This window comes from Amblyomma maculatum, chromosome 8 (assembly GCF_055883805.1).
Source record: "Amblyomma maculatum isolate TAMU_Amacu chromosome 8, ASM5588380v1, whole genome shotgun sequence".
NCBI lineage: Eukaryota > Metazoa > Arthropoda > Arachnida > Ixodida > Ixodidae > Amblyomma > Amblyomma maculatum.
In genome coordinates, this window is record NC_139351.1 from 110,409,056 (window position 1) to 110,434,999 (window position 25,944).

The window sequence follows — 25,944 nt, forward strand, 5'->3', positions numbered from 1 at the left end:
AACTAATAAACTGAAGTGACGAAAACCGGCGAAAACATGCAAGTTCTCTATAACACTAGCTCCTGCCGGCAACGCTGCACGAACGAACGCTTGCGGACATTCAGTTTGTACAACCACGTGGTTCACGTTACTAGCACGCGCCAACCGCGTGACCGATCGTACATGGGTGAGAGCTTCGAAAAAGTTCGGCATGACGCTTGCCACAGAAAGTTCGTTCTGCCTAAGCACACTGAACATGTAGTATACCTACTACTATCAGGCAGACATGACCGTGCGCTTTGTTCCGTGACGCCGAACCCGAGCATTGTCGAAGATTGCAAGATAGCGAACGAAACTGGAAAGTTCACACGCAGTAGGCGTCAACAGGAGCACACGGCGACCCGTCTACGCGCGGCACAGTGAAAGCGGCGCTAAGCGCTTCATAGCGATAAGCCATGGGCACGTTTCCCGATCGCCGCGAATCAGAACGGGGTATCAGCCTTACGATTTTGTTTGTTATGCTGCGCCCACAAGCGCTCTTACTTTCTCTCGCGCCTGAACAAGACGAAAGCTCACTGATTTCGAAGCTCCGTTAAGATGGACAAATATGGCCACGACAGGTACTTTTTACACTTCAGAAAGCCGCGTATAATTATGCCAGTTTGGAGCGAAGTTCAAGAGCACGCAAGTTTGTCCCGCCTCGAGAGCTTGCAGACGGCATAGTGCCTAGGTAAGTGCTGACTGCTTGAAAAACGTTGCTCTCTGTTTGAAGTTGTGACGGCTTGTGACAAACAGATATTGTCATTTCCCTAACTCGCGCAAACTAAGCCACGTCTCACACATTCATGATATGCTGTGAGTTGCGTGCTGGCCTTTTTTTTTCTCGTTGTTACAAACCTTTTTGCAAAAGCAGCCCTATAGAAAACGCAATCTCTGCTGTAAGCAAAGAACTAAAGGCTGCTGGACGCTGGTACGCGGATTCTATTCTGGCCACGGTGAACGCTTTTCGATGGAGGTAAAATTGTGGCTCCCTTGCACTCCGCGAAGTTAGTTAAAGAACCCCTTATGGCAAATTTGTGGACATGTCCAAAACGGCATCCCTCATAGCCTGTGTTGCGTTGCTTTGTTAATCCCTATAAGACAAAAAGAACAGTGAATAGTGCAGATATATTACCTGTACTATTGGTCCCATTTTACTCTAATTTATTATTGGGTTTGTTAGGATCAAAGTTGAACCATGCTGGAATCCCAATCAAGTTTTGAATTGGTTATGCAGCACTCAACTACAACTCGTCATCTCAGCATATGCTATATCTCCTTGGTGACTCCTGATAAGTTCAGTCGTTCAGTCGTGTTCGACTCTTCGTGACCCTATGGACCATGTCACGCCACGCTTTCCGGTCTCTCACTATCTTCTTAACATCATATAACTTCATCTGCAGCGCCTCGAGGATGCCATCTAACCATCGCGTTCGCTGCATACCCCTTCTCCGACGACCCTCAACTTTTCGTGACACTAGTCGATAAGTGATATATTTGTATGCACGTGGTTGTGGCTGTGTCAATTTTTCACAGCTGTGTTTTATATCTCGTTGCTGTCCGTCATCCTAACATCATTAGTCAAAGAATGAATTGTTCAACTGTGGCAAAGATGTACTATCGCGCGCAAAAGTTGGGAGACCGCGGCTTCGGTGGCCGGAGCGGCTGCAGGGACGCACTGCGTCGCTGCTATCTCGCGCGGCTCGCTCGCTGCAAGAGTACCCGTCGTGACACAACAGTTTCCCTCGCTCTCGGTCTGGCGCTTATCATGATTGACAAACTTCTAGCGCGGCATGATAAGCGCCGACCGGAGAGCGAGGGAAAGTATTGCGTCACGCCGGGCACTCTCGAAGCGAGCGAGCCGCGCAAGATAGCAGTGACGCGGTGCTCCCCGCAGCCGCTCCGGCCACCGAAGCCGCGGTCTCCCAACTTTTGCGCGCGATAGTACCTCGCCAGCGAAGAAGTCGCTGCACTGAATGTCAGTGCAGTGGCGTCAAACGTACCGTGTAACTGGTAACCAGTGCAACATTGCCCTTGGCATGGCGTATTTTATGAGAACAATCGCCTATGGCGCAATGGACTTTAACAAGTGAGGGAAATTTTTCACTCCATCTCCATGGAGAAATTTCGAAGCGACAGCTTATGCAACTTGCTCTGCCGAAAAACCGTCGGCATGGTGGTTGTCGAAAACGCTTGTCGGAAATAATTGGGGGCTGCGTAAAAAAGGAATCGTATGTTTGCAATTCGTGGTGGTAGTGATTAATGGTTGATTGTTTGATAGGGGTGGGTGATTTAATGAAATCTTGATACAGAATAGATTAGTATAGGACGTGAAGAAATTAACAAATTGGAATACGGGGCTCAAATGTGTCAAATTACCCAAAATAAAAAGCCGATGCTGGATGATGGTAATTAAGAATATTTATATTGTCTGACTTAGCAATAAAATAATTGAAATGATTGAAAAATTGTAAAAGGGTATTCAAAGTAGTCAAAATTCTTAGAATGAAAAGCCAGTACTAAATGAAACTAAACAAGAAAATTTAGAGTGTTAAATTGATCAAATAATTGTTGTAGTTGAATAAACGAATTTGTCAAAGGTGTCAAAAGGCTCACAAGTACAAGCCTATGCTTGATGATGATAACTAAGAAAATTTAGTCTGTAATTGATACACTAAATTACTTAAATTACTCAAATTGCTCAGAATGTAAAGTCAATGTTTGCTGATGGTAAGTATCGGTGTGCAAAAAATTTAATGGTAAACATCGAAAAAACAAATATTATAAAGTGAAAACGAAAACATCATTTGTGTGAAACGCTATCGCTTGTGTCTGCGTTTTGTATGTATCAGTTTGCAGCGGTAACTGCCACGCTTGTCATAATCTTAGTGCAGGACAAGTTTTGAAAATAATTCATTCATGCACTAAATATAAAATAACTACAGGAAAAAGATTGCGGCGAGAATTGTATAGCATAACTAAATGTCGAAATTTTAGAAAGGACCGAGAGATGACGGCTTATTTTCACTTACACTGTTTTATCAGCATCTAACATGCTATAAATTCCAAAGCCGCGTAATGAAAGTTTTTGCAATGCAGTGTGAAATATTGGCAATCAAGTAAATGTTTCTCATTAGGGCGGGAACTTCAAGCCCGGGCTTAGTTTTATTCATTAAGGCTATTTTTCTTCTGCCTAATGCCGTTCTCTATCATGTCATGTCGGTCACCTGCTTGCTCTTATTCACAACATGCTAGAAGAAGACGTACAAAAGGTTGGCTGGGAGGAGTATTTAGGCAAAATGCCAATAGGTAACACATTAACAGTGCTAATTTGTTAATGCTTTTGCCTGCATAGTTAAGTTGCTTATGTAGTGAATTGCTTATTCTTCTACGGTTTATTGTTGTTTGTTCTGAAAAATAAGGGCGCGAATCTATTTTTCAAAATTGAGTAGAAATACATACCCAGCACGGAAAGAATGAAACTCCAGTTCAGGATATAATATTGCCAACTGCTATAAGTCAAACGGGAACATTCATCTCTTCTGTGATTGACCACACACTGTAATCACGAAGAAATATGTTACCTGAATTTTTGTGATAGACGATTAGAAATGTATTGAAAGCTTTGGGCAGGAACTGTAAAATTAGGAGAGTCTACATTAAAATTTCTGATATCAAAAGAATGTCGGAACACTTTAAACAGCGCATTTCAGTCATGAATGAAGCAGCCTGACGAATCTCTTCGAGGCTGATTTGCGAGACACAGCCAAGAGAATAAATACTAGATTCACTGCAGGGGACTATTGGTAGGAAACTGATTCGGGTGATTTTAAAGAAGTGAACAGGGCCAAAGCATGCAGTCAAGGCAGCTGTAGCCTCCAAGAAACTGACATTAAATTAGTCTGTGAAGAACGGTGGAAAAGAAAAAAATGCGCTCTGCCAAAAATACATTTCACTATTAAATATAACTTGTATTTGTATTGGTTAATGTGCGAAAGGCAGAACGTTATCAAAGTTTATTTGCTAAATTGTGACTTGTCCGAAACATGGCTAATATTAGATAGCAGGGAGATGTGAGCTTTAGCTGGCGGTGATGAATAAAAATTCTAGTAAGAACCAAGGTTTCAAAAAATTGGTTCATTGCTGCGCATAATTATTGTTCGATTTCAGTCCGCTTTTGAGTCAAAACTTAGTTTTGAGAACACAATTGACATAATGGAAGTCAAGCATATCAAAGGGAAAGCGAAAGACACAGCATGAAGACTTCTTCCTGACGGCTTCCTTTGCTTCAGAAGAGCTGCGTTCCATCTCATCGCAAAGGTATTAAATTCAGTCGGGCAGTTGAAGGCTTCAAATTCAAAACAAGCAAATCGATGCATACGAAGAAAAATATCATGAGTATCACTTTTAGAGCGCAGCTCTTTGGCGCCCGTTCTTGGGTTTCGCGTCGGCGTCGTTGGCCTCGTAACCAGTTCCGCCCCCCTTTCAGCCCCCCAGTTCGAGCACGCGCTTCGGCAACCGGAGCCTCGCAGGAAAAGGGGGAGGGGGGGAGTACACTCAGCGGTGAACGATGGGGGCAGGAGCGCGCGCAGCAACCGGAGAACACGATTAAAAGAAGGGGTCGCGAGAGGCAGCGCTAGCAGCGACCTGATGCCGCTGACGCCGCTAGCGAGTCAAGAAAACGTGCTGCGTAGAACACCATCGCCGTCATGCAGAGAGAGGTGGAGGGGTCCCCCGATTACGGAAGCATGCCGATTACGGAAGCTTCAAGTGCTACTGAGGCATTATTCTGATAACTAGTCACAAAGTATTGTTGATAAGTTTAATGTTTTGTCTACAAACTTTTATATGCTGTTGTTGAGGTACAGGGGTTGCAGTTTGAGCCACAAAATGTACACTAACAGCAAACTTACGTGAGCAGGTCCTGCAGTCCACTTTTTCTTTTAAAATAAACAAGAGGGTTTACAGATTAGTTTGCAAGACAAGATTTTGCTGTGCAATGTGGCAACCTTTAATGTCCATATGACATGCCTGAATAAATCGGATGTGATGAGAAATCTTTGAAAAGGCTGTAGTATTCAACTAATAACTTACAACATAGCTTGCGACCAACTTCAGTTTCACACACACACCTTTGTATATTTACTGAAATTGTTTCAAGATTAAGTACTTTCCTTCTGACTCAGGAGTATATACAGCGCAGTATGGCAGAAACAAGAAAGAGGGGCGCACACACAGGTACTTTGTTTGCATCCCTCTTTCTTGTCTCTGCCACTGCTGCACTGTATACTTCTGTACCATGAACCAACAAGCCAGCCACTACACATTATTTCTATTGTTTCCCTAATTATCACGTTTCCTTATGTTACTCCTTCAGTGTTACATCCCCTCACGGTTAATCCACGGTGCACTAGACCAGCTTGCCTTGTGCAATTTCATTTATGGCCTAGGGTAGGATTGTTGACTAGTTTCTAAAGTACAAAGCAATGCCACTTGCGACCTCAGCGATTTTGTTCGTGGAAGCAGATTATAACCATCATGAAGCGTGCCTTTAAGGACCAATCCACCCATACGTGCAACACCGCTTTTGATCGCTCTGTGACGGGCTACGACAAGTGGCTATATAGTTATTGATGGAACCAAAAGTACACCAAGGTCTGCTTGCATGTGTCTTGGTAAGACAGCGTCACAATCTTGCAACCTTAAGAACTATGATTGCCGAAGACGTAGGGTGACAATATTTTCCCAATTTGCTATTTAAACATTGTATCTTTTACTCGCTCTCCAATGCTTACTCAGTGATAGCTCCGTTCTTAAAAACGTTATATGGAAGCAACTTATCGATTGTGGACTACCAGGCGGAAATGCGACATTCAAACCGTAAAGGGAGGCAAAAATGCTATCAAGTTCGATGAACAGCATAACATGGCGGACTGCACACCGCACGAACGCGTTATCACCGTGCAAAACATTGAACAGGAAGGTTTCCTCTTCCATCGCTGTACTGCGAAACCGAGCTTTGTAAAGTGCATTATATTACACGGCGCTCCAAGGCGTTGTGGTCGGCAACAGAAAACCGCTCTCGCAGATAAAGGAAGCAAGAAGAGCCAGCGCAACTCCCGCCCATAAGATCGCTTCCGAAATATGTCTCCCATAACTCGGAGCTTCCGTGCAGGGAGCCCTTTCTACGCGGATAAAAAGACTGCCGGCAGTTGGTGTCTGAAAGTCCGATGTTGTGTATTTCCGTATTCTTGACGGGATACTCGGCACTAAACCATGCACGCGATATCTTTGCCGAGAAACCGCAGGGCGTCAATTTCAGGCTTCCGGAAAAAGATTCACATTAGGCTATCGCTGTAAAAAGTAACATTTCTGATGGAACAGAAATCGAGGCGCTCGCTTGCTCGCTCGCTCTCATTCACTCACTCACTCGTTCACTCACTCATTCACTCACTCACTCACTTGTTCACTCACTCACTCGTCCTTTTACGGCTCTTGCTCGCTCGCTCGCTCACTCACTCACTCACTCACTCACTCACTCACTCACTCACTCACTCACTCACTCACTCACTCACTCACTCACTCACTCACTCACTCACTCACTCGTCCTTTTACGGCTCTTGCTTGCTTGCTTGCTTGCTTGCTCACTCACTCACTCACTCACTCACTCACTCACTCACTCACTCACTCACTCACTCACTCACTCACTCACTCACTCACTCACTCACTCACTCACTCGTCCTTTTACGGCTCTTGCTCACTCACTCACTCGTTCACTCACTCACTTACTCACTCGTCCTTTTATGGCTCTTAATCACTCACTCACTCGTTCACTCACTCACTCACTCACTCACTCACTCACTCACTCACTCACTCACTCACTCACTCACTCACTCACTCACTCACTCACTCACTCACTCACTCACTCACTCACTCACTCACTCACTCACTCACATAGCGAATTCCATAATTCATGGCTATCTATAATTAATCTGGTAGTTACCTATAAATCTTTATGGTTATCGATAAACTTTATTTACTTTTTTAGTAGTTATCTTTCTATTGCCACCTCCTGCGCGCACGCCCCGCAGACGCCACTGATGAGCCGGTAAGGCTTTCGTCTTAAAATAAACAAAGTGCGGCGCTGGGTCCTACATGGATCTCTTTCTCTAGTTATGGCGCGTGATGTGCAAGCCTCCCACTGCTACTCTTTCTCAACAGCGGACCACACTTCTCGTCTCAAGACACGTGTCGTGAGGCACCTGCCCAGGTCACCAAGAGAACGGTTTCGGGGATCCAGTCTATGCACTTGCTAGCGTTCAACTATTGGCCGTAGCACCAAAGCTGGTAAGTGACGGTACGTTTGCATCGTGCTAGTAAACAACGCCTTCCAGCCTATAGCTCTCCTACTCGACTGCTTCCTGTAAAGCTTGCTTGACTGCAGCTAACCGTTTAATGAGGAGAAGCATCAGTTATGGTGAAGGAAACAAAGTTAATTCTTGGACGAAGTTTGGTGGGTTTCATTTTAAAGGACGCTAAATGCTAATGAGAGAAAAGAGAAATAATCAAACAGCAAAAAAGCTTGCTCAACCTGTCGACTACTTAGAAGTAAAACATAAATAGTGTGGTTGAACACATGTGCCATACTCGAGCTTGAGGGCAAGCGCACATACGTTACACTAACGCCCATGGTCCGGTGAAAACTTTTTAACATACTGGTGATAAAACTGAAGGCAAAGAGAGTACAGACAGAGGTTACAATGAAATAAACTCATTATTGGGCTGACTAGCACCCGTAAAATAATTAAGAACTGCGCGCTGGCGATAGCAGTCAGCGTGTTAGCGCCCGTCGATCTCGGAATGTCCCTCGCACTCGTCAGTGCTTAATTTTGAAGTCGGCAGAAGAATATATAGATAAAGCCGCCAAAGGTGATTAGAACAATCTGGATTAATGTGGAAGCAGACGGGAGTTGCTGCATTCTAAATAAATCTTGTGCCTTTTGCACGACAAAAATAAAAAGTGATAAAGCCGCTCCCAGCAGCTTTGAGCTTGCATAAAGAAACAGAACTCGCATCATTGCCAAGCCTATTCTGCGCATTACAAGCAATGTGATAAGGCTTTACGCATTCGGCTTCTCACAGCAATAAATAAAGATTACAATAGTTTGCAGCGTCCGCTGCAATGTGGCAGCGGTCTTAACGTGTCTGTAATGATAGCTATAGCGATTATATATTCATTCCGATGAGGTGAAAGGAGCAGCGGGGGAATGAGTTTGAGACTTCTCAAAGCCATAGTCGTAGGCGTTAGCGGATTTTAACTTTTCTGCCATGTATTTTGATGTACGTTATAGCCTGGCAATAATTAAAAACAGTAATTATGAATACAAAAGGCTCGCAGGAGAGGCGGCTTTTAAGGACTTAAATAGAAGTTTACATCATTTAATTTAAAGGACAAAACGCTACTGTCCAGGAGTGCGACACAATGATTATTGCTCGAGGATGATAAAGGTCGTCGCACAAATACATTCACCAGAAGCCAACGCTAGCCAATGTAGCATAGTGGAGTGCGTCTCTGCAGTTAAAAATTGGTCATGTTTTCATAGAACGTACATTAGGTGTCATCCTAAATGAATTCAGCCGGAACAGATTCAGCACCCAAAATTCAGCGCCAAGCAAAACATGTCCCCGCAGGACAACTGTTTTGAGCATTTTCTGTCCACATACGTTTCTGAGCATGCTGAAGTAATCCTATGTGACAACGTAATTTCCAGCTACTCCAATTCTCGGAAACCCTCCAAAGCAGAATACTACGATAATGACACCGGCTACGATTGTCTGGTGCTGTCAGAGCTGAACTGTTTCCGCACTTGTGGGCAAAGTAGTTGTGAACATCGCGCGTGTTGACGGACATAGCAGTGTGTCGAGGCTCTCATAATTGGACGACAGCCGCAGAGCTGCGATGCGTATCACGCCACCAGCGAACTCAGAAAGCAGACTACTAGAAGTGTGTGAACGCGCATAAGCTCAACATCGTGTGGCATGTTGCTCTTGAATATTATTTGAAATAGTCAGGTAAAATTACTCAACGTCAGCCTACAACTGTCACAAAGTCCGGGCGTTAAGCCGGATTTGTTCGGGTTAACTTTTTCTCATCAACTTTAACTTATCAGCGCAAGCATTTCTTGCATCAAAACATTCGCTCTGTTATAGATAAATACAGAGGTTTTCGTTTTTGCTGCCAAGATCTAAGGTGGCATCACTAGCATTGAAACGTCATGTTCCATGTTCCAGCCAAGAGAATCGAGCGAAGCTCAATGCCTGAACATCTGTAAAAACAATCTGGTTTCGAGACTAATATGCGGAGGTGAACACCTGGTGCGGATAGGCGATTTTTTGTTTAGACGAATCAAAGTTCTTGTGTTGAAACAAGATGAGTCGTTGTATACCTTCCCTCAATCTTACGCTGTATGAACCTTCTTATCAACTTCCCATATTAGATTATCAACTTCTCATATTAGATCCTATAGAAGCAGGAACGTTGCGACAAGGGCCTGACTCTCATTTCTTGGATTTGGTTCCAGAGATAATGAGCAAACCTAATAAATTTTAGTGATGAGCTTAATCTCAATTGCGAAGTTTTATCCACAAAAGAAAAAAATAAAGAAAGCTATGCTAAGTTGTTAAGACAAAATGGGTCGCGAAAATAATATTTAAGCATCCGTTCTCTTTTTGAATATGTTTCCACTGACTTACTGGATATTTTGGTCAGGAAGTCTTACACACTGTCCGCTGTGCAGGTGCGGACAGAAGTAAACGGAGGAAGCTGTTGTCTTTTAACATTGATGACGCTCTGCCTAATTGATATCGACAAATGTGTCGCATGCAGGCAGGTAGCAGACACTAGTGTGCTGTCTCATAATCTAGTAGTGTTTCTTTATGTCGGTAGGGGCGGTGTTATAGCAACTTAAAAGCGTGCTGCGTTGGCTGATGTCCGCACATATACATCAACTTTCTGCCTAGAAACTGTCACAGGAGGAGTTAACGGTGAGTGCCCATCACCCACATTTGCTCTCTATATTTCAAGACACCACTACAATCGTGGTACAGGACAAACAAATGAGATTCCTGCCAAACTGGAAACTTGCGTTAGGTTTTAGATCACACGGACACTGTCTCGGAACAACCAAGGTAAATACAGCCCGCAGAGCGCGATTAGGAATATCTGAATCGCTATAAGACCTTCCTTCTCATCGCACTCCTGGTCTGGCTCTCATTCTTCAAATATTTACGCCAAACTTACGTTTCGCTCTCTGAAACTGCCTTTAGCACATCTAACGGCAGATATGGGCTCTGAGGTTAGATGTAAAACCTCTTACTCTCCATTCCATTCTGTTCTTTTTTTTTTTTTTATTGCTTTACATATCATTTCACTTACGCTTAGGCGTTTTAGCACCTGCGTGTTTAAGCTGCATCAGTTCTACAGCCATTGACAAAAACTAGCCAATGCATTTATGCGTTACAAATTAAGCGAGTAAGTGACACCCTGGGTGCGTAATCACTGGGGTTCGCTCGAGCTTGGCAAGTAAAAAGAAGTATACATACACTGGTTAGATTCAGCGTGCGCTTACTTCCTTGAGGCTAGAAGTCATCTGTGCCGTCGCAACGTCTCTTCCTTCTCCATCATGCGTTTGTTCAGAACTGCGAACGCCTGCTAAGAACGCGCGTAAGTGCGCGCGCTGGTTCGTCATTATTTGGATTCGTGTGAGGCCTCCGGTCTATACGCGAAAGCGTATGCGTATGTTTATGTACTTGTGTACGTGTGTGACGCCCAGGTACGGTGCTGCTCCGGTGTTTGAGCCCTTCCTGAGCGCTGCTTCGTCTGGAGCACGTGTATCCCTGATGGTTTGCTCGCTAAGGAGATAATGCTCGCCACCTCGTTCGCGGTAGACGCGCAGGAAAGCGCCAGATACGAAGCAGTGAGTGGCAGTAGAGGAGGCATCGCACATCCGCGCGTCAGGTACTCCAGGCGTCACGCTGTAAAGCGAATGCACTCTCGGGTGTTTGTCCCTCTGCTTTGCCACCACGCGTGGTGAAGGGAAGGTACACAACTGCAGAGTCGGGGGTCGAGTGCTCCCTCTCAGTCAACAAGCATGTCCTTCCGTGCCTCGGGGAACGACCGTCGTACGGAAGGAAATAACGATGACGTTGAGGTGAGGATTAAGTACGCATCTCCCCCACATTTCCTGAGGTGCACAGGATAAACAACGACCGCAGAAGGCTGAGTGCATGACGGGATACGTGGGGCGTATGAGAAGTGCTGGGAGTAGAGTAAATAGCTTCAACTGAACTTTTCTGCCTTTTCGACGTATTAATGTACGGCTATGGTCAGCGGTTTTTTTTTCCCCCAGCAGTCTTCGCTGTAATAATCGCCAAGGTGTGTTTCTGCACAGCCTGTACAGTGTGTCGTTGGGTTTTCGTATGCATGTTGTATATGTTAACGTAACCCGTGGAATTGTACATGAGTGATTCGCTCGTATACGTAAAGGAAAAACAGCTAGCCAGACTTCCAACATGGCGCGTGAAACATTAACCGAGCCAGTGACCTTTGTGAAAATTCGTTTAACGCCGTCAGCCGTTTTGTTAAAATTAGTATTCAGACCAGTATGACTCGCAGCGTTTGCTGTGCGGTGATCTGCTTGCCCTGAAAACTGTGTTCATTGATGACAATAGGCTTCCCTACACGGCGGATTGGGCTACAGTGCTGCGGTTTTCGATCTGCTCGTGAACGACTGCCGTGCGATTGTCGAGCGATATTCGAGCGAGTGTTGAACGACCGAAAACAAACGGAGCTCCAGGACTTCTTCCTAGTGAATTGTCATACGAGCCTGGGAGTAAATAGGTCAAGATAATCAAGCAATATTTGTGAGAAGCCGACCTTGTCTTTGATGTGTCTACTGTGGCGGTCTCCCGCTTTATGCCTATGATAACGAGTACACACTGAATAATCAGTGAAATTTCCGTGAACAGGTGCATTGCGTGTCAGATGATTTGCAGTCCCTTGGCTCCGACTTGATGAAAGCGGTTATTATTGAGAAGCCAATGATAAAAAAAAAACAAAAACATATAACGATTAATAGGAGGGAGGGGAAGAAATCTTTCTGCGGCTTACATGATCTAGTTTATAATAACAACGAATTAAAATTGGAAGCATACTAAAGAGGCGACCTCAACCAAAAACACATGGCCCCCTTACACTCACTGCACGCGCACAAGATTTAGGAGTTGCCTAAGATTGACATTCTAGAGTGTCATACATCTTACTACGAAGACTAACTCTCATGGATAAGATATAACACCAACAAGGAGACATAAAATATTTACAATTAATTGATAAGCGCAAGCATAGCTCATATCTTTAAAACTGTGTGCCGTCTGAAAATGCGTTAAAAGAGCTAGCGATTCCCAGCAAATATGTAACTGTCGAACGGGACGTCTGCAACCGCGCACAAGAGCACTTCTTTGAGCCGAGCAGCCCCAACCCTCCTTTCTATCGAATATCTTATGCCATAGCGAGGGCAGTCTGTGTCAGGACTGCTTCGCAAGCTTGTAGGTCGAAGAGAACTGCCTGGTACTGAACTCTAATTTGGGCGGAAGAGTTCGCGTCTCTTCCAGAATGATACCATTAACCGGGTGTCCAGTGCCGGACGATCACTCTTTGCACTGTCTTTAAAAATATAAAAACAAAAACAAAAAAAAAAGACAATGAAATAGCGATAACGAAAGAATCTCTCGGTCTGGGAGAGGCAAACGCAACAAGTTCTGCTCTCAATCTAGTGTGTAACGAGCTGGATTAAGGGGGAAGATCGTAGCTTTTTTTTTTCTTCCTTTAATTTCTGATCAGGAGTAGCACTAGCGTTCCCAAGGCAGTAGCAACACAATGTCCTTCGTAGAGTATAGCGACGAGAGGATGGCGCTCCAATTAGAGCTCCAGGCGGCGCGGCTAATAAGACGGATTAGAAGTAGGCCGTACCTCACCTGCCACTCACCTGCCGAAGGGAAACCATCACCCTACATCTCCATTTCGCTTCTCCCGACTCGTTTCCCTCCTCCCGTGCGAGCGTTTCGCGAGCAGCGAGAAGGCAGTTCGGTTGATCTTCCAGCGCCCTCTCTGTTCGGTTCGATTTAACGATGCGTGGATGCTGATGAGCACAACTTATAACAAAGAGAGCAACAAATGTAAGGCAGCTATAGCAGGCCCGCTATGATGGAGGTAGCAGCGAGGCGAAGTAGCAAGGTAAGCAGCTGCAGTAGCCCTGTGCTTTGAACGTGTTTTTTTTTTTTTTGCTACCGGCTTCTCTTGTATTTGTCTGAGCCGGAAGAAAGGCTCCTGACTAAAAACAGGTGCCCAGTGCAGATGGAGTTGGGTTACCAGGGTGCTACGGGTTGACAGAGGGGCAGCTGAGCTGTCGAAGGGCGCCTCGCGATGAGGAACTCCAAATAGGTGTCTGCGTACTGTGCGTACGTCAGCGTATGTGGGTCTGTGTGCGGGAATGTTTACGTCGTGTTGTTTTAGGCATGTTCGGTAAACTTTACGTGAGCGGCCCTCATTTCACTTCTAAAGCAGCGAGCCTCGACCACGTTGATAAATAGCCCAAATCGAACTAGGCGGACATGTACTCCCAATGACACTGATTTTTTTTTTTGCCTATGTGCAACACGCAGATAAATAACTTATAAATTGCGCTAGACCTTGAAAGATGTGTAAATTTCGACCACCTGAGGATCTTTAACGTGCGCTAACATACCCAACAACAACAACAGCAAAGAAAAGAGAAGAGCGTAAAAAGGCGGAATAGAGCAGTGGATACGCTCGAGAGAAGCCGTGCGCCTTGCCGTTTGTCGTGCAGCCGGGGAGGCAGGAGGGGAGATAGCAGCTGGCGCGCGCAGCGGCGCTGTATAAAAAGCAGTTGGTTCGTCGGCGCCGTTGTGTTTGGAGCCATGAAAAGCGAGTCGGAAAGGCCTAAATAAGCCAGGCTTATGCGTTGGAATGAAAACAGGTGAAGTTGAGGAGCCGAAGAGACCTAGCCAGGCAGCCACACTAACGTGGACATGTAATAAAGATTAATCAAGGCTAACTACGTACTGCTCATTGGAAGGTCTAATTCTAAAGTTAAAGCTCAGCTACTTTGGTCATCTGATGAGAAGAGAGGAGTCACTGGAGAAAGATTTGATATTGGGAAAGGTTGAGGGTCACCGGAGAAGGGGTAGGCAGCGAACTCGATGGTTAGATGGCATCCTCGAGGCGCTGCAGATGAAGTTATCTGATGTTAGGAAGATAGTGAGAGACCGGAAAGCGTGGCGTGATGTGGTCCATAGGGTGACGAAGAGTCGGACACGACTGAACGGAACGGAACGGAACTACGTATATCCTTGCATAGGCGAGCTAAACTGCAGACATTTTTTTTTTGTTTCAGTTGGTTTTTGCGGAATAGAAGACGCAATGTCGATCTCACTTTCCGGTGAACACCTACACTTAATTAAGTCAAGTTCACACCACTTTTTCATTGCGCAATTTCTTTTAATATTATCTGTTTAGGTTTGCTTTTAAGAAAGGAAGGCGCTGTATGTGTCACTTTTATCTGAAAATTTAGTCGCGTGATGAATCGTAACCGGGATGCGAGCGAGAGCCTCGGCTCCGTGCTTCGCACCTGCAGCGGGGAGGCGCAGAGAGCCTTCCCGCTGCCGGTCAAATGTTCGGCCCGCTGGAGGTCAAATGTTCGGCCCGCTGGAGGTCAAATGTTCGGCCGCTGGAGGTCAAGTGTTCGGCCCGCTGGAGGTCAAATGTTCGGCCCGCTGGAGGTCAAATGTTCGGCCCGCTGGAGGTCAAATGTTCGGCGCCAGATGGCCTTGACGTTTGGGTCGAGCTTGCGCTCTCAAACCCAGAGATAACCGCCGCCGGCTTTGTCGGAGCTAGGAGCGAAAAATCACGAGAATGCCTCTGACAGGGGATATTGGCAGGTGACATGGCGAAGCACTGAGTGGTTGTCGGGTTGTATGACGTCACGACACCGCGTGACATAGCCTAGTTGGCAGGCGCTTCCTACTCGAAAAGCTTCTTTGAGATGCTAAGGTGAGATGGGAATTGAAGGTATCGTGACCCTTCGATCCCGACTCTCCCACGCTACTCTTAGGTCACGAAGGCACGTTCCGTTTGATTAAACTTTTTATCTATGTCGGAGTGGTCTTTCAGATTATGTGGCAGTGTACGACTGAATGAGTGCGTGTGAGATAAAAGCGGCGTGAAAAAAATGCAGGGGGGGGGGGGGGGGGAGGACAAAGGCAGCTATAGCAGGAGTTTACTATCTACTCTTGTGGGCCCTCGTCTATGCAATGCACACTGCTACTCGGGTGATCATAAACCTCTTGCGAATCGTACTTTTAGTAATTCTGAAATGGACCAATAAACGTTCCGATTCAAATTTGTGCCTACGTTTCCCCACGCACAATAATGGGCATAAAATTGTAAGCACCAGGTTACATAAGAGATCACCCATCGTAGGCATAAATCCCGCTTTGAGCAACCCGTACGAAAGTGTCTGCTGCAGGGCATAAGAGCAGCGTGGCAAACTAAACGCGGCATATCCAAGGCTCCTGTAGAGCTGTATTATAGTCTTACACCCTCTCCATCTCAAAGGAAGCCCATGTTGCAGCGTCTGCCAACGCGGCCAGTGCAAGGGTGGTTGAAAGGGCTAGTTGGTAATTCATATCTGGAAAACAAAGCTTGAAGTGGCTTAACTCAGCTAGGCCAGGATATAAGTAGCGAGATCTACATTTAGCTTGGTTTAGTTTTGGTTTGACTATACTGATTAAGCAATTAAAGACGCAATAGCGCATGGGCATGTGTGCAAAGCACGTTTATTGTTATAATGAAAATGTTGTTGGAGCTGGGACCCTGACGGATCTCTTCACACCAAGCAATGATTTCGGGGTCGTCCGAAGTAACTCAATGCAGCCAGCGAAGATGCCTCGCGCAGTACATGCGCTCATCGTCAACCTCTTGGCCCATGGAGCACGTCACTAGCAAAGCGCATATCCTTAGGGCTTCCGATACGTCAAGCTCCATAGCCAGGCGCTGCTGGTTGCCGTGGTAACGATGCATGTTCGGCGGTGAGGCGAGACGTCAAGCGTCCGTGGAGCACATGCGCAGCGGCACAGCTGCTGGTTGCCATGGTAACGACTCATGCGCAATTCTGCCTCTGGCTGACCACGCAGAACTCGGCTTCCTCACTAGCGTAGTGCACCTCCCGTTACAGCACCGCGCACCTTTAAGACACGGACGGAGGAAAACTGGACATCAGATAGGGTCATATGGTCTCGTGACGTCAAGAAATCCGACGACCAGTCAGCGCACTGTCATATCCCTTGTCAACTACCAGCTGCTAGGGGCATGCACGTTAGTTTTAGCTCGCAATGTCAATAGCGTCCAATTCGCATTACCTGGCGAAGGGAGACTTCAACGTCCTCACGTTGAAATGAAGGGATCATTGATTAGGCGAGTAAAAAAGTCAATGTACACGAAAAACGGTGGACAACAGGTGCCAGAGACTCGAAAATTGTCGCATTATACCCTCGCGGAGCTTAAGTGTCCCACATTTTTTTACTAAAGGAGATGAAGCTATTGTATTAACTCACCTCGCGCCGAGTTCCAAGCATATTAAAACATAACTTCAAATGGCACTACTTGTCATGTGAAACAAAAGGCACGCTGGTGCAGGGCTGACCTCCTTATTCAAGCCTCGTTTCCGGATTGAGCCGTGGGAATGCGAATCGAGACTCCAGATGCAAAATTTCCGGAAATTTTAAATGACCCCCCGCCCCCCCCCCCCCCCCCCCCCCCCTAAAAAAAAAACTTGTTTGCTTTTTCCGAAAGTTAAAAAAAAAACGGCAAAGGACAGATTTTCTTTCACGTATTCTTATATGTCGAATATCAACACCCATAACTCTCATAACGTATTTAAACTAAGTATTGAAATGTCTAGTAGAACTTGCCTGCGGGCTATTTGCTTAAATGAATTGTCCATCACATACACACAGACACAAGATATACATATACAATAGAATTGATAGTGTGCGCATCACCGGTGTGGACGTCTTGTAATCTCTTGTGTATGTGCGTATGTGAAGAAGTCATCAGATTGAAACAGGAATATTTTTGCACAAAAAGTCAGTTTAAAAACTAACCCAGACGCTCTTTCCCATGTCCTTTCCACAACGTTATATAATAGGCGTGTCGTCCTGGTGAAAATGGTTGCGAGAAAGGCATCACGAAGCCGATCACTTTCTGGCTTTTGTATTTCACGTACAGAGTAATGTGCTTAAAAGACGAGTGACATTGGGAAAAGCGTAGCTAATGTTGCAATACGTGCACTTACAGCTTGCGGATTCCCTTTTCCCGCAACGGTTTAGCCAACCAGGAACTTCACCCAAAGTCGGAAAAGTGACTGTACGGAGGTTCCGCTTCGACAAGGCTTTTAATGAGCACTTCCAAAACAGTTTTGCACAGGTGTATGACGGAAACTGAAAATACAACAACAAGCACCGAAACATGAGAAACCACACAGGAAATGCATACGATGAAACTTCACTGGCGGTAGAGCTGATATTCCTCTCGCTGATCCGCGTTTCGCAATGCCTGTATGACCGCCGAGACCATACAAGCATTGCGAAATCAGGGTGTAGACGAGCCGCACGTGAAAGCGCTGGAAGATATATATGGAGGGTGCACAGCAACCATAGTTCTGCGTAAAGAAAATAACAAAATTCCTATAAAGAAAGGTGTTAGGCAAGGAGACACGATCACCCCAGTACTATATTCACAGCTTGCTTAGAAGAAGTATCCAGAGACTTGGAATGGGAGCAGTTAGGGATAGGTGTAGATGGAGAATACCTCAGTAATCTGCGATTTACTGATGATATTGCCTTGCTAAGTAACTCAAGGGATGAATTGAAAAGAATGATTGATGACCTAGACAAGAAAAGTAAAAAGGTAGGCTTGAAAATCAATATGCAGATGACTAAGGTAATGTTCAATAGCTTTGGGAAGGAACAGCAGTTTACGTTAGGCAGCGAAGCACTGGAAATAGTAGGCGAATATATCAATTTAGGACAGGTAGTAACCGCAGATCCGGATCATGAAAGGGAAATAGACAAGGTGAATAAGACTGGGATGGAGCGCGTTTATAGATTCTTTTTTTTTTTTTTTTTCATTTTAAATCAAATCAAATCGTTTATTTTCACCAGGTGCTTGCTGGTTGGAGCAGCTGGGCTAAAAGCTGCTCGAGGCAGCTTAACGAGGCTCAGGTGACCATTACAGAGAAAAAAAGATCAAGGTAGGGCGTGGTCAGCATGAAAAGAATTAATTAAAAACACAACCGGAACAACAAAAACCGACGTGCTCCCACGTGCAATGCACAGGCGTTCACACAACCAAGATATGCAGTATGTAAAACAGATAACAAATAAACAATTCCAGATACATAATCGCTGATACCACATGAAATGTCAAACACTCGTCAGTTATGCAGTATTTAAAACTCCATAGCACATACGCAAGTTAAGGAAAAACTATTAAGGTATAAATTACAAGAGCAAAATACAAGAGAAGTACAGATGCAACAAATGTGTTGCATCAGATCAACGCAGAGTACATTATCATGTCATTTTTATTCTACATATTACTAAAGCACTCCCTGATTATGACTAGCAGCTTACCGGCATCGCTCAAGAGCAAAGTATACAACAGTTGCATCTTACCTGTACTCGCCTATGGGGCTGAAACATGGAAGCTAAGAAAGAGGATTCTACTTAGGTTGAGGACAACGCAGAGGGCCATGGAAAGAAAAATGGTAGTGATAACGTTAGGAGATAGAAAGCGTGCAGAGTGGGTCAGAGAAATAACTCAAAAAGTCACTGACATTCTAATGGAAATCAAGAAAAAGAAATGGGCATAGGGAACAAACCTGGTTCCAAGGGAAGGAAAGCGTAGCAGGGGGCGGCAGAAAATTAGGCGGGCGGATGAGGTTAGGTTCGCAGGGGTCAAGTGGATGCAGCTCGCACAGGACCGGGTTAATTGGAGGAATATGCGACAGGCCTTCGCCGCTGAGGATGATGATGATGATAATAATCCGCGTTTCGGTTTATTGCTAGTAGCTCCACCATGCGTGCTGCGTGCCACTCAGTCACATGTTTTGTGTGTGTATCATGTACCCCGAGCCATCCGAGCGAAGTGAAATAAACGGGAAGTTGTCTCTCTGCGCCCGCCAAGAGCAGACGTTCGTCTGGCCGCTCCGCTAAGCACCGGATGCACGGTGTTGAGTTGCGTCGCGGGACCGGCGCCTGAGCGGCGACGCAAATACGAAAGGCTTCATGTCCTGCACTGCATGTAGCCGAACCTCGATTTATGAACATTTTCTTCCGCGGAAAGTCTGAGCAATTTTTTCAACTGCGCCGAAAAAATAAAAAAAAGAAACGCTCGTTTCTTTCCAGAATTTTCCTGTTTTTTTTTTCGAGCTTCGCATCTCTGTGACTCGAGGCGGCGCGCCGAGCACGGAATGCGAGACACGAGACATGTACACAAACCAAAGGGGCTTTCTGTCCATGGCAGGTGCGAGCGCGTGACTGCACTTTTCATAACAGTCTGTTCGATTCCCATGTATAAGCACAAACACAGCGCTGTGAAGAAACACACCTCTTATGCGCCACAGCCTTCATTTAAGAAAATTACAAGAGTGCGCTTAAGTCTGCTTAATAGTGCAAATGGCGAAAGTCAGTTTACAAGACTTTTAATTAAGAGCCCCTCATCCCCCCAACAGTCCCTGGCGAAAAAACGCTATGAGTCACAATAACATCATACAAATTCCTCATACTAAACTCATATAAATCTCACATAATATCATACAAATATCATTCAACGTATGAGAAATATATGGGATTGTATGAGAGTTTAGTATGAGTTCAGTATGAGAAATTTGTATGAGGTTATTGTGACTCATACGGTTGTTTCGCTAGGGGTCATTTTCATCCTTATACTATCATGCTCTTACCCAGCGCTGCTATCAGCATTATCAACTAAATGCCCCGTCATTGCCATCACTACTAACATCATTATTATTAACTGCAGCGTAATTGTCATTGCTACTATCACCACCATCATTGTCACTAACTGCGTCATCATTACACCGCTGCTACCATCTTCACGCTAGACAAAGAGAATTACGATCGCACGCAGTGTTTCCTCTGCAGAAAAGATGAGAACGTAGAACGCGTCCTTATTCACTGCAGTAATGCCGTGCTCTGCTGGGATATACTGCGACGCACACTGAAGAAAGACCTCCCGCTCACACCACACGGGATTAGGTATTTACCTGTGGTGGACGCAGGAATTTCACACGACACAATTTTCCTGCTAGGTTTGCATTGCATGCAATGTGGCACGGTATAATGGCTTTCCGGCATTGCGACCCTGGGACTTGGTCTGTATATGAATATTTTGGGGAGAGCGTTACGAAAATCCACGAAGTCTTGATCGACAGAAACGGCAGTGAAGAAACTGCGGTACTGTTTAAAAAGCTCCAGCAAATAAAAAAGTTACATTACACACTGCCATTTAGGATGGCTATGTACTGGAGCGCCATAGGGTTATAGACTGGAGCGCGAGGTTGGAATCGAACCCTCCGGAACCTTTCGATACCCAGTCAAACCCGCTGTTCCAATTCCACGCTAGCACGTTCATACAGCTCGGTTATAGGAGAGTTTTAAATACTAGTCTCGTGGTTATTCATTTGATTTGGCATATTAGAACTGTATGCCAATGAGTATGTTTCAGGCAGTGGAGCCTCAAATCACACGTTTAGTGAGTGAGACAGTAATGCACGCGAGAGAGAAATCTCTAGGATAGCCGATGACGGGAGCTGTTAACGCCTTCGCGTCATAATCTTGATGGCGCAGATCAATTGCCGGCGCAAATATTTTACCCATCATGTAGGTGAATAAAATTAAAGCCCATGAGCAATAACTTGTGGATTACAATAAATATTATTCGCGCACAACGAAATAAAAAAAAAATTGGTTTGGTTTGGTTATCGTGGGGTTTAACATCCCAAAGCGACTCAGGCTATGAGAGACGCTGTAGTGGAGGGCTCCGGAAGTTTCGACCACCTGGGGTTCTTTAACGGGCACTGAAATCGTACAGCACACGGCGCCTTACTTCTCGCCTCCCTCGAAAAGTGGCGAAAGTATAAAGAACGCATAAATCAAGAAATGTAACTAAACTACTCAATTTATTCAGCTCAGTTGCTAACTTAAAGTAGGTATCAAGACATGCAAAGAAACAGTGCTTTAGCATAACGTTTCCCGTATTTCTCACCGATGTTACTTCCAGATTTCGCAAATAATTTCTGAATAATAAAACAATAACGCTGATACTGTCCGCAGAGGAAACCCAACAAGCCAAATCGAACACGCATAACGATCCCTGCAATTCAGCTTTTTTTTTTTTTTTATTATTACTCATTGACAATACTCATTGACAATTTCCAATGAAACTGGCACCAGATATTATTCGATTTATTTGAAGTATTTTACAGTGTTAGCGACAAGAAATTAGCGTTAAGGCTACGCAGAACTGCCTGATATGGAGAAAGTGTAGCGCTGAATTGCAGATTTTTAGTGTTGGGAAATTAAGATCTGCACTCCCAAATTTCGCCGATGCTTCTCTTTTTGACCACTCCACCTCAAGAGCATTCATTTGGCAGGTGTTAACAGGGGCCATTGCCGGACACTGTTTGGTCAGCGGTTTGTGTGACGTAACAAGACCACGTGACATGGCCGAATCGTCAGTACCTGCCAACTTGGACAGCACCGAGAACCTTCCGTTCGTCAGCCTATACAAGCTGCACGCGGCATTGTGCGTGTGCCACTTCTGCCTTATCCTGCGTATGTTTTCGCTGATAACACCTTCTGGGCATAATGAACAAAATAAGCCAGCAATTCACGCTCTTTCCTACTACATCAGGAATATTGCTTTCTGTGAGTTAGCCAAAACAAGAGTGCTTTGCATAAGTGCAGTACTCCATCTCTTCATGATTGTGAGGATGAAAATGTTTATTTAGAACCGCAACGATTTATACAAAGGGGAACGCTGATTGGGTCTCTTGTCTGGGACACCATTGGTAAAAGCCGCTGCCCATGTCTTTCGATGAGTCTTCGTTGTTGTTCGAGGTTCTAGCTGGACAGGGCCGAGGTTTAATTTTTTTCTCTGCTTCGATAAAAGCTTTCGGTCCTAAACCGAGCAAAAGAGGTTACTTTTAGTCATGAGCCATATTCTTGAACCATCCAAATGGCGCTTTCGGTCCCTTTTCCTCTCTGTTGATAACCAGAGGCATTTAGTAGAGCGGCATTGCGTGGCTACGCGCCCTGTTGTTGCCTACCTACGTCGAAAGAAAAGACACGAGCTCTTCTACGTCTTCCATCTCTGTCTACGTCTACAAGTCGAATACATGCTGCGCGGCAGTGCTATAGGCCGAAACCCTCTCTCGTCCATAGCTATGTCGACGACTACCATGATCCAATAATCTTCTTACGGAATTAAGTGCCCCGATTCTCCACTTGTGGTCGACAAAGCTGCTTATGCAAGCGCTAATCTTCGCAGTCACAAGCCACATCTCAAGCCTGCTTTGCCTCGCACGAGTGTCCTGTATAAGCTGAAACTAACAAAGGAGAGGAAGAAGGAAAAAAGGAAGAAAACTGATGTAAACTATAGTAAAATAGCGTTCAAAGATATAAATAAGCAAATCCAGAAAAACGGAAGGCAGGAGAAAACGAAGAGAAGAAGAAATGAAAACAATGTCAAATAGGAAGGAAAGAATAAGAGATAAGGAATTATAGAAAGAAAGGAAATGATGAAAGAGAGAAAGGAAAGAAAGAAGAAAAAAGAGGCAAAAGAAGGAAGGGAGAGAAACTATTTGTCCCAGATGTCGCGAATTAGGGCTGGTGGGCTTATGTGAAGGAAGGAAGGAAGGAAGGAAGGAAGGAAGGAAGGAAGGAAGGAAGGAAGGAAGGAAGGAAGCTAGCTAGCTTAGAAGTCCTCTCAAATCATCATCATCAGCCTGACGATACCCACTGCAGGGCGAAGGCCTCTTCCATATTTCTCCAATTAATCCGGTTCTGTGCTAGCTGCATCCACTTGACCCTTGCGAACTTCTTAACCTCATACGCCCACCTAACTTTCTGCCGCCCCCTGCTACGCTCATGATTAGTTTCCTCTCAAATGTACGGGGGTAGTTCGAGCTGAGTGCCAATGTTCCGCCGTTTAGCCGTCCGTGGCAACGGAAGGGGGAACGAACGCGCTGGCGCGCGCTGCCGATACCGACGGTGGCCGCCTAGTGGCGCTTCACCGCCCCGACAGACGCGCTTCAGACCGTCCGCTCTCAGTCGCTCGCGCACACCCGCTGACGGACTCGGCAAACGAGCACGGATTTTGGGGAGTGGCGCTGGCGCGCGCGTTTCCACAGGCTGTTGTCCGTGTTCTCTTCGCTTCGCTTCTCATAGGACGACGAGACGACATCGGAGGGGCAAACGGCTCGGCTTGGTAAAACTTCGACAGGCGGTGAGTGTACAACGCACCATTTATGTTTTTTCAGTTTTGTTTCAGAACTGACGATCAAACACAAAGACACGAGACTTGTCGTAATGAGAAACTTCACTGTAGATATAACAAATGGGGGTGCGATGTCACGCACGGATTTGGATAATTGTTTAGTTTTGTTTCTCTATAAGAATCACTACGATTCTAGTTTTTTTTTTTTTTTTCTGGTAATAGCACTCGGTGATGTGGATAAAAGACATTAAAATGAAGACTGCAAGTTCAGCGTTCTAAATGAACCCTGGACCGGTGCCAAACAGCAGTCCGGTTAAAGTTTTCCCGATTTATTGCTTGAATGTTTCATACCGACGAGACGCGAATCAAATAATAATTCATATTTGACATCTGCAAGCCAACTCTGCTGGTGATGAGGTGAAATATGTAGCAATTATTTTAACAGGTCGTTAAAGCAAAAGGAATCTTAAGAAGTCTTCTCACTAGTGAGCTTCAAAATAAGGATCTTGTACGCATACAGCTCAGTTCTCCCTGTGGCTACAAGCATGACTTGTATGTTATCCTGAGAAACTATTCGTTTTGAGTCGCTAAACGAAGAAAAAAATTTTTTCTCCAGTTTGGTCCAAGTTTAGGATGGTCTCATAGAGGTTACAAGTCAATAACTTATAGTTTGTGTGATGAAACGATAATGGCAACAGCAACCTGTATGATAAATTAAAGAATCTTAATGTTTTTATTCAAATACCCTAAAGCCCCAAGCGGGCATTGCAACGGGAATGGGGAGTTGGGGAGCAACAGTGAAAACAATGCAAAAAAAGTTTTGCGATAAGCACATACATCGTTAGCCAGGAATACAATGTCGAAAATGTAGCGTTTTAAACACTCACAATATAAATAAAGACAGATGGCATTAAACATTCTAGACTTTTTTGAAGAGCAGCCTTTCAACACGAACACAAGAAAGAAATGCAAGGGTGAAGGCTACAGCTCGAAGTGCCATTTAAATCGCTTACAGTTTTGTAATCGTTGGCAAATGCAATGGTGTTAGGGAGTAGATTGTATTAATGGATGATAAGGAGAAGAGGTGAATGAAATAATTAGTTCAAGCAAATATGGGTTCCACTGTGAGTTAATTATCAATGCGTGGGAATGTGCGGTGCAACGCAAAAGAAGAATGAATAATACAATTTATAGAAAGATAATACGGAAAGTTCTCTTCATCTTTCGAGAAAAGGTTAGTCGAGTTTTTTTTCTTTTTCTTCAGTTACAGCACCTGATCGCGAGTATTTGTACCAAAGCTTTTCTGTTGTTTCTTTTTTCACACTTTTACGAAGCGTATCGACAACGCCGTATTCCATATCCCGTATGGGGTGCTTAATGCTTTGTAGGTTTTTTCCTGCTATTAGGAATTTGACACAATTCTAATTAAGCGCCGTTTCTTTATTGCACCAGCAGAAATAAACAACAGAAATGAATGAGTAACCGTTATCTTAACAATTAGTTACCTAGGTAAACTGCTGCGAAAGGCCACGTTCAAGCTGCAGTAGATAACAAGAAATTTCGTGTTCTTTCTGCTGGCGTGATCACTGAGCCGCGTTATTTTTGCCTTTATTTCGTTTTGTCTCTTCCGTTATATGTTAAGTCGTTTCTCTCTCTCTCTCTTTTTTTTTTTTTTCAATGAATTTTGACGCTCAGACTTGCAAGTTTATTGGTTTGTCACGGTTGTGCTCATCCAATTAATCGCATTTTCAGGTCGTTAGTGCTCCTTTATGTTGGTGCCACCCGGGACCGTAGCAGCGGTGCACGCTACATTTTAAATACGATAAAGAGATTTGTACTTGATATCCAGAGCTAATTGTGATAACAGGCAGGAGAAGCGTTGAGACTTCTTTCCGCGCTTTTGCCCATTTCTCAACTGTTATTTTGTTTATAAAAAATAACACATTGAGCGAGCAAATCCTGAGGAAGAGTTTTTCTCTTCACAACACTTAAATAATTTGTATCGAATAGGTATAAAAAAGCTATGAGGGAGGTTTACCGACCATGTAAGTGGTGTTTGATATGATATAACTGGATAAGACATAGAGCGCTGCAGTGCTAGCTCGTAATAAAGCTTATCGTGCATGCTCAAACACCCGCATTAATGAAGGTAATCATTGACTCTTCTAGAACTGTATTAATTTTGGCTTCGAGGCTTTGAGTGTTCTCTTTGCTTGTGCAAGCTAAAACCCGAACTGTACACGCTCTTTTCTACCGATGTCGCAAAAAAA

General features: G+C 44.8%; 1 protein-coding gene across 3 annotated transcripts in view; it reads left to right on the forward strand.

Annotated features, from left to right (window-relative positions):
- The first annotated feature begins 431 nt into the window (after positions 1-431).
- LOC146182187 (QRFP-like peptide receptor) overlaps positions 432-25,944 on the forward strand; it is a 192,570-nt gene continuing 167,057 nt past the window's right edge. For 2 of the 3 annotated variants that reach the window (XM_084577208.1, XM_084577207.1), the window contains exon 1: positions 23,499-23,683. The gene's annotated coding sequence lies outside the window, so the exon portion shown is untranslated. Of the gene's footprint in view, positions 710-7,239; positions 7,366-23,498; positions 23,684-25,944 lie in introns of those variants that run through there. The other variant, XM_084577206.1, reaches the window with a different exon arrangement.